Consider the following 12,402-nt stretch of genomic DNA (forward strand, 5'->3'; position numbering starts at 1 on the left):
GGATGGTATCCGTCTCCCTCTCGTAACACTCCAGGCAAGTCCAACGGCCTCGCATGTAAGGCCCTCCCGAGTCGTGATCCAGCTTGATGTTTCTGAAGAGAGAGCTGGCAGAAGTCTCAGACTCAGATGTTGCATATTCGGGAGGCGCTGATGCTACAGTCAAGCAGTTGGGAGAATCAACTTGTGTAAAAGGCAGGCATTCTGGTGATCCCCCTGAAGCATAAGAAGGGCAGGCTGGACGTTCATCCGTAATAAATGGTTGGGATTCAGGAGGTAACTCTGAAGTAGAAGAATATGCAACATGATCAGACAGAGTAGACAGGTGCACCTCCGATATTGGCAGCGAGGCTGAGCAGGATAGAGGTCTCTCATGAACTGAAGCCAAACTAGCAGTAGGCTCTGGGACTGAAGACATGCACTCAGGATGTGCTACCGGAGGTTCCATGGCTGAAGGATAATCCGCTGGATGAGTCACTGTAGCCGAAAACAGGCATGCCAGAGGAAATTCTGAGGCTGAGGGCATGCAAGCTGGAGCCGTCTCGTTAGCTGAAGACAAACTTGTCAAGGTCTTTGGCCCTGACCACGTACATGGTGAAGGCTCTTGAGTGACTGGCAGACATAGCAATTGTTCATTGATTGAAGACATGTGTGTCAACGATGACTGCAGAGCCGTGGACTGGATAATCAAATAGTCAATGGTTGTAGGAGGACAGACTGAAGTCCCAGAAGTCGACAGACACATTCGTGGCTCAGGAATGGAAAGCACCTTTAGGGCGGTTGACTCCTTGGCACCAGTAACCAAAGACTGAGCTGTACCCATGCCGTCTCTCTCCTTAGTGGATGACACAGAGTCTCTTCCTTTGTAGAAGTCAAAATCAACCAGAGGAATCACCATAGTAAAGTCTCTGTTAATCAGGATTTCGTCAAATGTCCATTCCTCTGTCTTAGCTTCTGAAAGTGGCATATTAACAATCAACAGTTCAGGAATCGCCTGCCGGGTCTTTGGTTCAGTATACTGTGGAATGAGTCCATCAAAACAAGAATTCTGTACTGTCTTTGACTGTTCGTTGTGACAAGAATTGGCAGAAGGAGGAGCGAACACAAAGGTAGCATCGTTTTCCACATCAGCCTGAATGTCTACTTCAGTCTAAGCAGCTAGATCAAGGGCAGAATCTAAGCCTACAGTAGTGACTGATTCTGTGTATGCCACCATTGTGGATTGTGTTTGGAAATCAGAAGCATGTATGTGTTCAAGCTCAGAATTATGACAAACTGCTACACAGGAAATCTTAGGTAAAGGAGTGGCTTGTATATCTTCAGCTAAGAGCAATTCCTGACAAACAGTAGAACAATTGTCAGAACCTGTGCCCTGAATAAGTGCTGTGCTAGAAAAAGGACTTTCACTCCCAATAGATTTTACATATTGACAAGTATCATGACCTACAAAAATCTCCGCACTCAGGGACTGAACAGTATTCACTTCATCAACGGATAAAGTTTGAGGTGTATTCAGAAAAGACTGTAAGGTTTTATTCTCCTCTTGTAAAGTAATGTATTCTTGTTTTAACTCCTCAAGTTCAGCTTTTAGCATGCCCCGCCTTAACTGTACATCCCTATCAGTAGGCACAGGGGAAGGCATGGTGGCATCAGGGCTGGATCCTGCCCTAGCCATCCGGATGTGCAGTGATTGTACATTGTCATTTACTGCTTGCAGATTTTGTGATCTATACTCTCTCTTACCGACTTGGTCTGTGTTTCCCTTAAGCAGACTATTGACATCAGACCTCTTGGCATTAGGGACTACAGTAAGTACTTGTGCAGAGGAGTAAGCTGTAGACTGAGGGCTGAAAACAGAAGATATGCAAGGAACCCCTCCATTCTTTATGTTTGAATCATGAAACTGTTCAATCTGAGATAAAGCACAACCGGAATCATGGGGTTCAACAACAGAGGTACTTGTGTGTAATAAATCTAGCAGTGTGTTGTTTTCCGCTGCTAAGGCTTGTGCGGACATAGAATCTGGATCAAAATTAAAGACAGAACTAGGATCAGGCAATGTACGATGGGCCATCCTGTGGGAGAAATACTTTGCACGTAAATACCCATTCGTGACAAGGAGTTCATTTAAGTCAGGATCAGTGATTTGATTGTCACAGGTAAACGTAAGGGAAGCTTTCTGTACAAACTTGTTAGCGGCCTTGCTGCCTTTCTTTCTTAAACTGGCCATATTCAAACGGGAATAACGGCGGTCATTCTGTTAGGAAAGGAAGAAGGCAATGAATATGGCAAGGGAAATGTGCACGGAATCGCACAGTGAACAACTTTAAATCTAACAACGTGCATACAATACCCAAGACTCGTGTATACTAAAACCCAGGAGTGCAAATAGAGTGAAACAATAATACCAATATATGAAAAGGGATGTGGGGTAAGCACTTAGAACCTCCTTATGACTGAAAGGAAAGTCGGCAAACTCCTTACCTACTATGCTATTACAGATACTGACAGCGCTAAGCCCACATAGAGGGCAAGCAAGGACAGGATCTGTGAGCTGACACTCTGGATGATACTGAATAAGGAACTTAGAAACAGTACTCACGAGGACCGGAAAGACCACTTGAATGTCATTAAACCCATGAACCCAGTTGATCAAACAGGGACCCAGAAGACTATAACAGCAATGGGTGGAGGATAACTAAATACATAAGACCCAAGTCAAGGGGCAAGTAGGAATTGTGATTATAGAATAGTGAGAAAAACAAAAAGCATTCACACAGGGACTAGTTACAACAGCACCCCACACCTAATAATCAATGGGAAATAAATGCAGAAGTGCAATGGAAAACATGGAATGGATCCCAATAGAAAGTAAGGATCAGGAGCAGGGAAAATTATATCACAAAAGGAAACCTTTCCCACCCATCCAAGGAGAAAAGGCAGGAAGCTAAATCTATAAAGGGAAAGACTAATGCATCATGTTTTTCAGTAGCAAAGGACAGCATCAAAGAAACAGAGAACACAGGCAAATTGGGCAGCATCAAAGGGTAAAGCACAGAGAAAGGCTGCCTGCAGACAGAGGAAGACAGAAAGGGAAATCCAGAAAGCAGAAATCAATTAAGCACATAAATCCGAAATCCAGGGCAGAAGAACAAGAAACAGGAACTAGGAACTAGGCACAAAAGCTAGGAACAAGGAACAAGGGACCAGTCACAACAGGAACACTGCAACAATGACCAGCGCTGGACTGAAGCAAACTGAGGCTTTTAAAGCTGCTTAACGAACACACCCCTCAGGTGTGTCGCCTGCTGCACCTGCAGCCATAGGTGTTGCCTATCCTCCACCCAACCTTGTCCTGCAAGGGAGGAGGTGAAGCAGTGAGCCAGGCATTCTGGGAAGCATAGTCATTAGATTAAAGTAGCATGCTGGCTGCCAAAAACCTGGAATGGATCCGGAAGGGAAGTAACTTGGAAAATAAGGCTTTAGCGCTCCCAATTCATCACAGCACTGTAGCATAAGGTTCGGAGGAAATGTCCAGTAGGGAATAAACCCCAAAACATGCCCCCAAGTGACGGGAACGGGAGCGAAGGGAGCGAGCCGTGACACACAGCCGGTGAGTTGGACAAACTGATAGCAGAATGGACTGTGTTATGCTCAAGGTTGCAAGCAACAACATTGTATGAAGAAAGAGAACGTGAATACAATTGAACTTTGTGAAACTGTTAAGTATTTCAATGAGGCGATACGCCCTGGTGTCAGCCTAGTATGCAGCACACAGCTGAAATGCTTATTTTATTATGTCTATAGGTTCAATATTTTGAGTGATATACCATTCATATCACACCGCTTCTCAAATACCCCGGGCCACAATGGACCAGTAATCAGGCTGGTTGGTAAAGGTAATATTTATTTATGTATTTAAAATTCAAATCAAACATATACTTTTAATAGGGAGCAGCAATCACCAATGTGGTGACAATAACAGATAAGAAATATGTAATGCACTTAAATTCACTCTTTAGCAACACAAAATATAAAACACCAGAGAAAAGAACACGTTTGGCTTGTTTGGAAAGATAGCACTTAAGTTAGGATTTCCCCCTGCAATATTCCTCAACCCACAAATAAACAATTCTAAACAGGCATAAGGAAGCAGCAGGTAATCAGGAATTAGGAATGATAAACATAATTCGAATTAAACCTTCCCTCCCCAAACAAGAGAGAAAAATGGATTTGAAATCTTACACTTTTAAAATGACATTTTGGAAATGGCTGTGTAAAACAATTAATGTGTGCAAAAATCCTTAAATCAGTACAAACCTCTATGGGAGCAACATGGGAAAGATGCTAACAATCATGAGCTATAGTATGAACAAAAGTAAACACTTTGAATCTGAATGGAAGTCTGAAAATAATATTAGAAAAAAATCACACATGTAAAACTTTGCAAAAAAATGCAGATTTCTGCCTAAAATTAACCAAACGGTTTTTAAGAAAAATGGGTGCAATACACTGATTTTGAGGTTTTTGGGTTGGGGTGTAGCTATAGGTCTTAGATACACTCTGGAGTTGAAATGAAGTCTCTAGCTATTAAACTGATGAAGATATGCAAGGTTGAATGAGGGGCATTTTTAGAAAAATCGGGTAGTGAAAACAGAAAAGAAACTCAGTTTGGACAAAAAAATATTTACTATAGTTTTACTCTACGACTAGAGCATTCCGGCTAGAATACCAAGGAGGGACAAAGTAAGCTCTGGAGTTGATTCATGACTTCAACACCAAATCCCCAGTGCTCGCCCCGGCAGAACCAGTCAGATCACTTGAAATAGGATTGTTAATTTAAGATTTACACAAGATAAAGTGACTAAAGAATTGGCACTTAGCAGGATAAATCAAGAACAGGGTTGCAATAAGGATTCTGACAATGTTACAAGTTATTAAGTTAAGGATAGGATGGTTTAGAGATGGGGATAGGACAAGGCAAGGCAAGGTATGCTATGATTTTCTATGATTCCTATTAATACTCACAGTCCACTTTAATTTAGGATTTTGGACCGTCAAGGGTTCTGGTCATCACATGGATTGGGTCTAACCAAGGACAGCTGGGCAACACGGGTGGGACAAGATCACCTGGATGTTCTGGTCACTGGACTGCACTGGACTGCACTGGACTGGTTACTGGGGACTGGAGATCAGTGGGATTGCGAGTTTGAAGGCATGCATCTAGTAGTAGTAGCAAGCCAGGTTGGATCAGGATGCTTCCCTTGGGTTTTGGGGATTTTTAGAATTTGAGGTCTAGCTGAAAAGGGTTCAGCAATTCACAGGCCTTGGCTTTGCAATGAAAATCTGGAATCAGGATCAAACAGGAGGAGGAAATCATGAACAGGACGTCACGCAGGAAATCAGGAAGAAAGTAAGGAATCAGTCTGTGCCTGTGTGTTGTCAGGTTATCTTATTTATCATGCCAAATGACATCACTAAAGTATATGGCAGGGGCAGGCTTACTGTCCACACCCATAATGCTAGGATTGGGCAAGAGCATAGTTTCCGCCTTGCTCTTTGCTGATTGGATGACAGAAAAGGATGTCATGTTTATGGTGTTACTTTTACAATGTCTAGAAACCGCCCCTAGCTCCTAGAACCAAAATCTAATTTTACCACAAATACATATTTATATAGTGATAACCTCTGAGAAAATCAGATATGCAGGTTACATATTTTGTGGGTCATATTTCAATCCAAATCCCAAGTCTGTGGGACCTGGTTTAGCCTTTGTGCTACATTTTGGCAATTTTAACCATGAAAGATTTGGCCTAAAATTTCCCAACTTTGTACATAGATGTGCATTTACCCTTGGGATGTGTGTACAAAATGGTATGTGCGCAATATCAATACTTTCCCCACAATCTGTCATTCTTTACAACTTCTGTTCCTTATGCAGTAGTGAGTTCTACCAAGGCCTCACAGAAAAAGCATAACATTAGATGTAAAACTTTTCATATTTTTCCTCATTCTTGCTGCAAAGTAAAATGTCTTGAAAGTGCAGTTACAAAATAGGCTTTTTAAAACCAACAGAAAATCTATTGTCACTTGTCAATTTTTTTCTTCATTTTTTTCCCCAACTGTAAGCAAATGTCAATTCCTTTGAAGCAGGATGAGGGGCCTCTCTCTTGACTGAAGTGCACTGCCCCTCCCACTTGAAAGGTGATAGTCTTAGCCTGCTATTGTCTCAGCCTGGAGCAAAGACAAATGTCTGATGATGATTTGGGAAGTCCCATTGCCTGGGTATTCAAAACCTCCAAGCTAGCAATTAGCCTTTCCTGTGCCAGCAGTTTATGAGGTGTCACCCTTTCTCAGGGCTAGCACTTGCATAGCAATTTCTTTTTTTTACATCTAGTTTACCAACTTATCCTGGGTTTAGCTTTTATTTTCTCATTTTAAATCTTGCCTGGAACCTATGGAATGAAAACAGTTTATAGGAGCACTTTTACCAGCAAGAAATATATTTACATTTCTACATGAACATGCCTTTACACAACAATGTACTTTTAAATATGCGATTTTTCTCTTCAGTCAGGAAAAAGCACATTTAACTTATTTCTTTAAATTCGGTTTTCCTCTGCAGCAAATATACACTTTGTACAGCTCTAGTTCTTTACTTGAGTGCTGGGGTTGTTTGCAGCATGGATACATGTATCAGGCATCTGTTTAGAGTCTTTCTCTTACAGCTGATTCTTTACATAAACTTGCAAAGTTTTAGCCGTGTTTCCTGTGTAAAATGAAAACACAGTCCCTGGTTGCTTTTCCAAAGATACTTTTGACAGGAGCTGTCATTCAAATGAGGCCCGGTTCCTATGAGACACAATGAATGATCCTGGGCACTGCAGGGCCCTTTAATCACAGTGGTTCAGGAGAAATTGATGAATTTAGCGCCAAGCAGCACTTTTAAGATTGGGAAAGTGTAATTTTAAAGAGGCATTTTGCGTTTTCAGCACAATAATGCTGCCTCTTTCACTCCACTCTATGTTAAATGTTGCAGAGCACACTGGCACATTCCTGCAGTGAGTACTCTGTTCCACCCCACCTGAAATGTGTGTTGGCAGGGCGGTGCAGCCATTTCCGGTTTGTTGAAAAAATGCAGTTTAGGGATCTTGGTGCGCACAGGGGTCAGCGCAGCCATTTTGTGCTGTTTTTTTGCACCAGTGCAGTAAAGTGTTGTAGCATAGCACAGCTGAGTGGGTCAAAATATCCCACAGATTCCCCCCGCCCCACCTTTGTCTGGACTTCCAATCGTGGGGGAGTCGGGCAAGTGGGATTTTTGTTCTTCTTGAAAAGGAGTTTCAGTCAGGTATGAGTCCTTCTTCCCTCAGCAAATGATGCGACCTGCTCTCCTCGCTGCCTCTGTTTGGAATGTGGAACGATACCCCCAGGCTTCTCTCAGGTTTTCTTTTCTGGTGTGGAGCGACACTCCGGATTTCCTTGGGTTTCTCCTTCCGAGTCCCCGAGGAGATCCTCCTTGGCAATGATGGTGCAATCAGTGCAAATCTATAAAATAGAACACAAACCGGTTATGACAATTTTCCCACTAACTGTTCTCCAATCGGGAGGACTTCAGTGGACGCATGCATTCAGTGACAATTTGAAATATTCCTATGCTTCAGATGTATCCCCCACTGGGTTTTCTGTAGACTCCTCTATTTGCTGCAAAGTGTGCCTGGGGAGGCAACTCTTTAGCTGATTGATGTGGACCCACTTTTTCTCTGTCAAGTCACTTTTGGGGATGCGGATACTGTAGGTGACGCCTGGGATGGTGGCCTCTCCTCCATTTCTGAACTTCCATTTCCAACCGTAGCACTTAGGCTGACCGGAAGGTTTTCTTGAGGATGGCCAGGACCCTGAGATTTACTCTCCAGTTGGGACCGGGCTTGGCAATAACTGGGATCCAAATTAATCTTGAGCTGGTTGAGGATGTGACTGCCCATGTAGAAGGTGGAAGGAACACCTTGCCCGACCCAACAATTGTGTTCTATGCTTTTATCACCTCTAGAAATTTTGATCATACAACTGCTAAGCAAAAGATGTTTAGAATGGAGTTTTTCCAGGCCCCATACCCATTGATACACTGACTCTACAGCAGGTAGGGTCTGGTCTTTTGGGAGTTTCTTGAATAATACTTTGCTGATGAAGCTTTCTTTGCTATTCAAGTCCACTCGGGCGAGGACAGACTCCTTCCCATCATTTAACTGAATTAGAAAGAAGAGCTGTTCGCCCTTCTTCTGAACGCCAGCTACAATATTTGCTGGTTGGTTATCAATTTTGGCTATAGAATTGGGATTTTCTGATTGTGAATTGGTATAGAATTTCAGGGTAGTTCCTTCCAGTGTGGAATGCCACTTGAAACTGGAAGTAAGGTTGATTTGCAGAAATGGAGAGGAGTTCCCATCACCAGTTTGTTGTCCCACAGCAATTATGGTAATGTCGGGTATTTCATTATTTTGAAGATGAAACTTAATTTGATCTGGTTTGTGTTCAACCATGTAGCATGTGCCATTTAGACTAACATGGTTGACACTCTGTTTTAATTCGATTGGCCTGTGAGTCTGGGTCCAGAGTACCTTATTCACACAGTCTATTAGCGGAGACAAACTACGGAGGATGTAATTCCCTAATAGACAGGGGTTCCCTCCGGGCACCACGACTATGACGGGATGCTTCATCTTGTGTCGCCCTATTTTAATTTCCAGCTCTGCAGACCCCTCGACAGGAATTTCATTCCCATCGAAGTTCTGAAGTTGTCCAGGAAGAGGGGTGAGAGGGACCTGGAATCTCTCCCCACTTCCTGAACTTAGCTTCTTAAAGGTCCTTCTTGACAGAAGAGTGGCTTGGGATCCAGTGTCCACCAGTGCTGGAATTGCACATTGCTCTTGCACTTGGATGGAGGTGTAGAATCTACCTTATTTCTCCTCAAAGGGGCAAAGGTAATGGGCATTGTGGGTAAGCGGGGTGGTCAATTTCCTTATTTCTGACTCCGACACAGGGATAGTTTGGTCAATTTTCGATGTTGAGTTGGGGAATCTGCAAAAAAATGTTGACAAACTGCTATTTAGGGAGTTTTGGGCTCCCCCTTTTCTGATTCTGAGCTGCCCCCCCTTTTTGGAGGCAGTCAACAGAAGTGGTTGCTGAGGATTAGGGTTCTTCTTGGGCTGGTTCTGGGCTGCCCCCCCGTCTAGGAGGCGGTCCCAGAATGGACTTGGGTAGTTTGGGAATCCTCTTGTGCCGGTTCTGGGGTGCCCCCCTTCTATGAGGCAGTCCCCAGAATGGAGTTGGGTGCTATGGGAATCCTCTTGTTCTGGTTCTGGGCTGCCCCCCCCCCCATATAGGAGGCAGGCCCCAAAACCGAGTTGGGTGGTTTGGGAATCTGAAAAGAAACTTTCGCACTCAGGGATTCGAGGAGCCTCGGGCTCCTCCTTTTCTGATTCTGGGCCACCACACCCTTTTTGGAGACAGTCACCAGAATGGCTTTGGGCAGTGTGGTTTCTTAGATTATCATTCTGGGGTTCAATGATGGGCGATTCTAACTCAGTCCCCACATTCACCCCGTCTTCATTAGGATCTCTTGGGACCCATTTTTCTTTGGGAGGAGTTCCCCCGTCCCTGAAGGAGAAGATCTTTTTTCCAGAATCCTCTGAGGACGCCTCTCCTTCAAATTGGAGGTCACTAACCTCCTCCACAAAATGGGCCTTTTTGGGTTCTTTATTTCTCCTACCCGCCCTCTGTTCCTTGGGTTGCACACTTTCGGGGGCAGGAGATTTTGGTTCTGGTTCCTGGGTGTCCAGGGGCTTTTAACAAGTGGGGAAGGAAGCTTCCTCTAAGGCTTTACATCTCCCTTCCCCCCGTGTCTCCTCCTCTGGAACCAGTGAATTGTCAGGGTTCTCTCCCCATCATTGTTCTGGAGCACTAGACCCTTGGTTTGTGGGGTTCCGAACTGCCATGTTCACCTGGGGGTTCTGCTGAGCCCTCAACATGTGACCCAGTTCCCGGGACAGGTTCTGGACCTGACGCTCCAGTTGAGACACCCGTTCCGGCTGGTACGGGGGTCTCTGGTCCATTCTAGGTGAATCACTGGAAGGGTAATTATCCCTTCTCCCATAGTGCCCTGGGTTTGGAAAATTGGGTTAACCCTCCACTTTTGGCCTCCCCTCTCCCAGATTGGGCAGTCTGGGCTCTGGAAAGTGGGGAAAGAAAGGAGGGTGGTTCTGTAGGTTGAAGTTTTGAGGGTACCGGGGAAAGAAACTCAACCCGGCATTTAGGGGATTACTGCCCTCTTGTGGAAAGTTAGGAGGGAAGTGTCCTGGGGTACCTACCTGGTTGGATCCACCCCACTTGGGCTGGGGGAGTCCACACAGACCCCAGGATTGGTTTGTTACCCTTGTATCGGAGGCTGATGTAATCAGGGGACCCATTTGTGGGACTACCTCCCTGACTACCGCCAGTCTGGGATTGGCCCGAGGGCCTTCTGGTTCTTTGTCTGTGTGGATTTTGTACAGGTATATTTTTAGCCCCCCCATCTCCAGATCTAAAATGGGGGCAACCTTCACCTCCGCCATCTTTGCAGCAGCAGGGTTGTTGGTTGGTTTGCGGGTTTCATTAGTGTTTTTATTATCTACAGGTTTTTGTACCTCATAAATATGGGTCACCTGTTCTATGACCCAGCCCAGTGATCTCTTCTTATGAAAGTCCCTCACCAGCTGGATCATTATATATTTGGGGAATGCATGGAAGAATGTGTTGATGAACTCCCGACTATCTGTGTGCACCCTGCTGGTTTGAGCTCCTGCACATATTCTTGTGGGGCCTGATCTTTCCCGCACTGCAAATTGTAGGCCGCCTTGTGGGCCTCTTGGGGGTTTCTATGGGCAGAGAAATGTTTCAAGATGGCCGCCCTGTAGGTCGACCATCTTGAGTGGTTCTGATCCTCCAGTCCCGCAAAGAAACTGGAGTATTCAGGAGAAAATATCCATTTCACATACTATATGCAATTCTGACTGTCCTTCAGATGAAAGTGTCCATCATCTGTTCATATAATTCTAGGTGTTCCCAAACATAATACTTGCCATTTTTATGATAGGGAGTTATAACACTCCTAATGGCCTTGATCTGCTTAAGGGGATCTTTTTGCATAGCTCTCTTAATTTTGTTTTCCTTTTTGGTTTTAGTCTCTCAAGTCCACTCGTCCTCAGACTCAGAGGCACTGCTGCTGGAGGTGGCCTCTTGATCCTCTAGGCACTCCCTGATTCTGCGAGCTTGAGAAGGGCTTGCAGAACATTGGGCCTAGTTTCCTTATTCATGTGGGGCTCAGAAGAGTCTTCTGACTCTCCCCTGCTCCCAGGATTGGCAGAGTACCCCCCCCCCACACTGCCCTAACTGGGTAGAGGTCTTCAGGATAATCCTTTTGGGCTTTATTTCCTGGGGTTCCCCACCAAATTTCACAAACTGATCTTTTGGTAGGTGGTAATTTTGTGGATCCAATTCCCTGACACTCCCCTCATAGGAGTCTTCCTAGTCAGAGATATTAGCCCTAACATTTGGGGATCTGTACAGGGATGCACGTCCATCAATTTCTGGGGGGCACTGATCTGTCAGTCCCATTTTACCAACTCTATTGAATTCTACCATCCCCATGGCCCTGGTTCATTTGATCCAGTGGACATGAAGTTGGCAGAGTTCATGGTATTGAAGGGGTTTGAGTCCCTGAGTACAGAGGTCCTTATGTGATGATCAGGGGTTGCTCTGTCCCTCTCTACCTTTTCTTTTTCCGCCCCTATTTCCTGGTGATAAGCAAAAGTCAGAGCCTTTTGTTCCTCTATCAAGGCCTTGCTGGTCTCAATGATTCACTCTTGCATTGCTACTTGTTGGTGGAGTCCATCATTCTTTTCACAGAGAGCCTCATTGTCCCTCTGTGCTTCCTGCATGGTCTGGGAATACTGGGCCAATTTCTGCTGCAGGAGACTCACCTCCTGAGTTTTAGCATCTTTGGTCTGGGTGTTCCCTTCCAGAGAATCCTCCACCCGTCCGGTGTGCTATAGTAGCTTCCCACATTCTGTCTTTAATTCATTGAGCTCCTGGAGGGCTAGCTTTCTTCCCTCTAACTCGGTTTTTAATTGGCTTACTTCCTGGCCTAAGGCGTCTCTCTCCTGACTTAGGGTGCCCCTCTGTTCAGCCAGGTCATCCCTTTGTTTTTTGATGGCACTGGATTTCTGGCGCTCCTCATCAAATTCTGTTTGAGAGTGCAGGTCTCTCATAATTAATTAATTATTTTCCTCTTCCAATGTTTCTATTTGGTTTTGTAGGGTAACTATCTGTTCTGCACAGACCCTATTATATTTTATCTGTTGATTTAACTTC

The sequence above is a fragment of the Ambystoma mexicanum genome, chromosome 10 (assembly GCF_040938575.1).
Source record: "Ambystoma mexicanum isolate Mex_15411 chromosome 10, UKY_AmexF1_1, whole genome shotgun sequence".
Lineage (NCBI taxonomy): Eukaryota > Metazoa > Chordata > Amphibia > Caudata > Ambystomatidae > Ambystoma > Ambystoma mexicanum.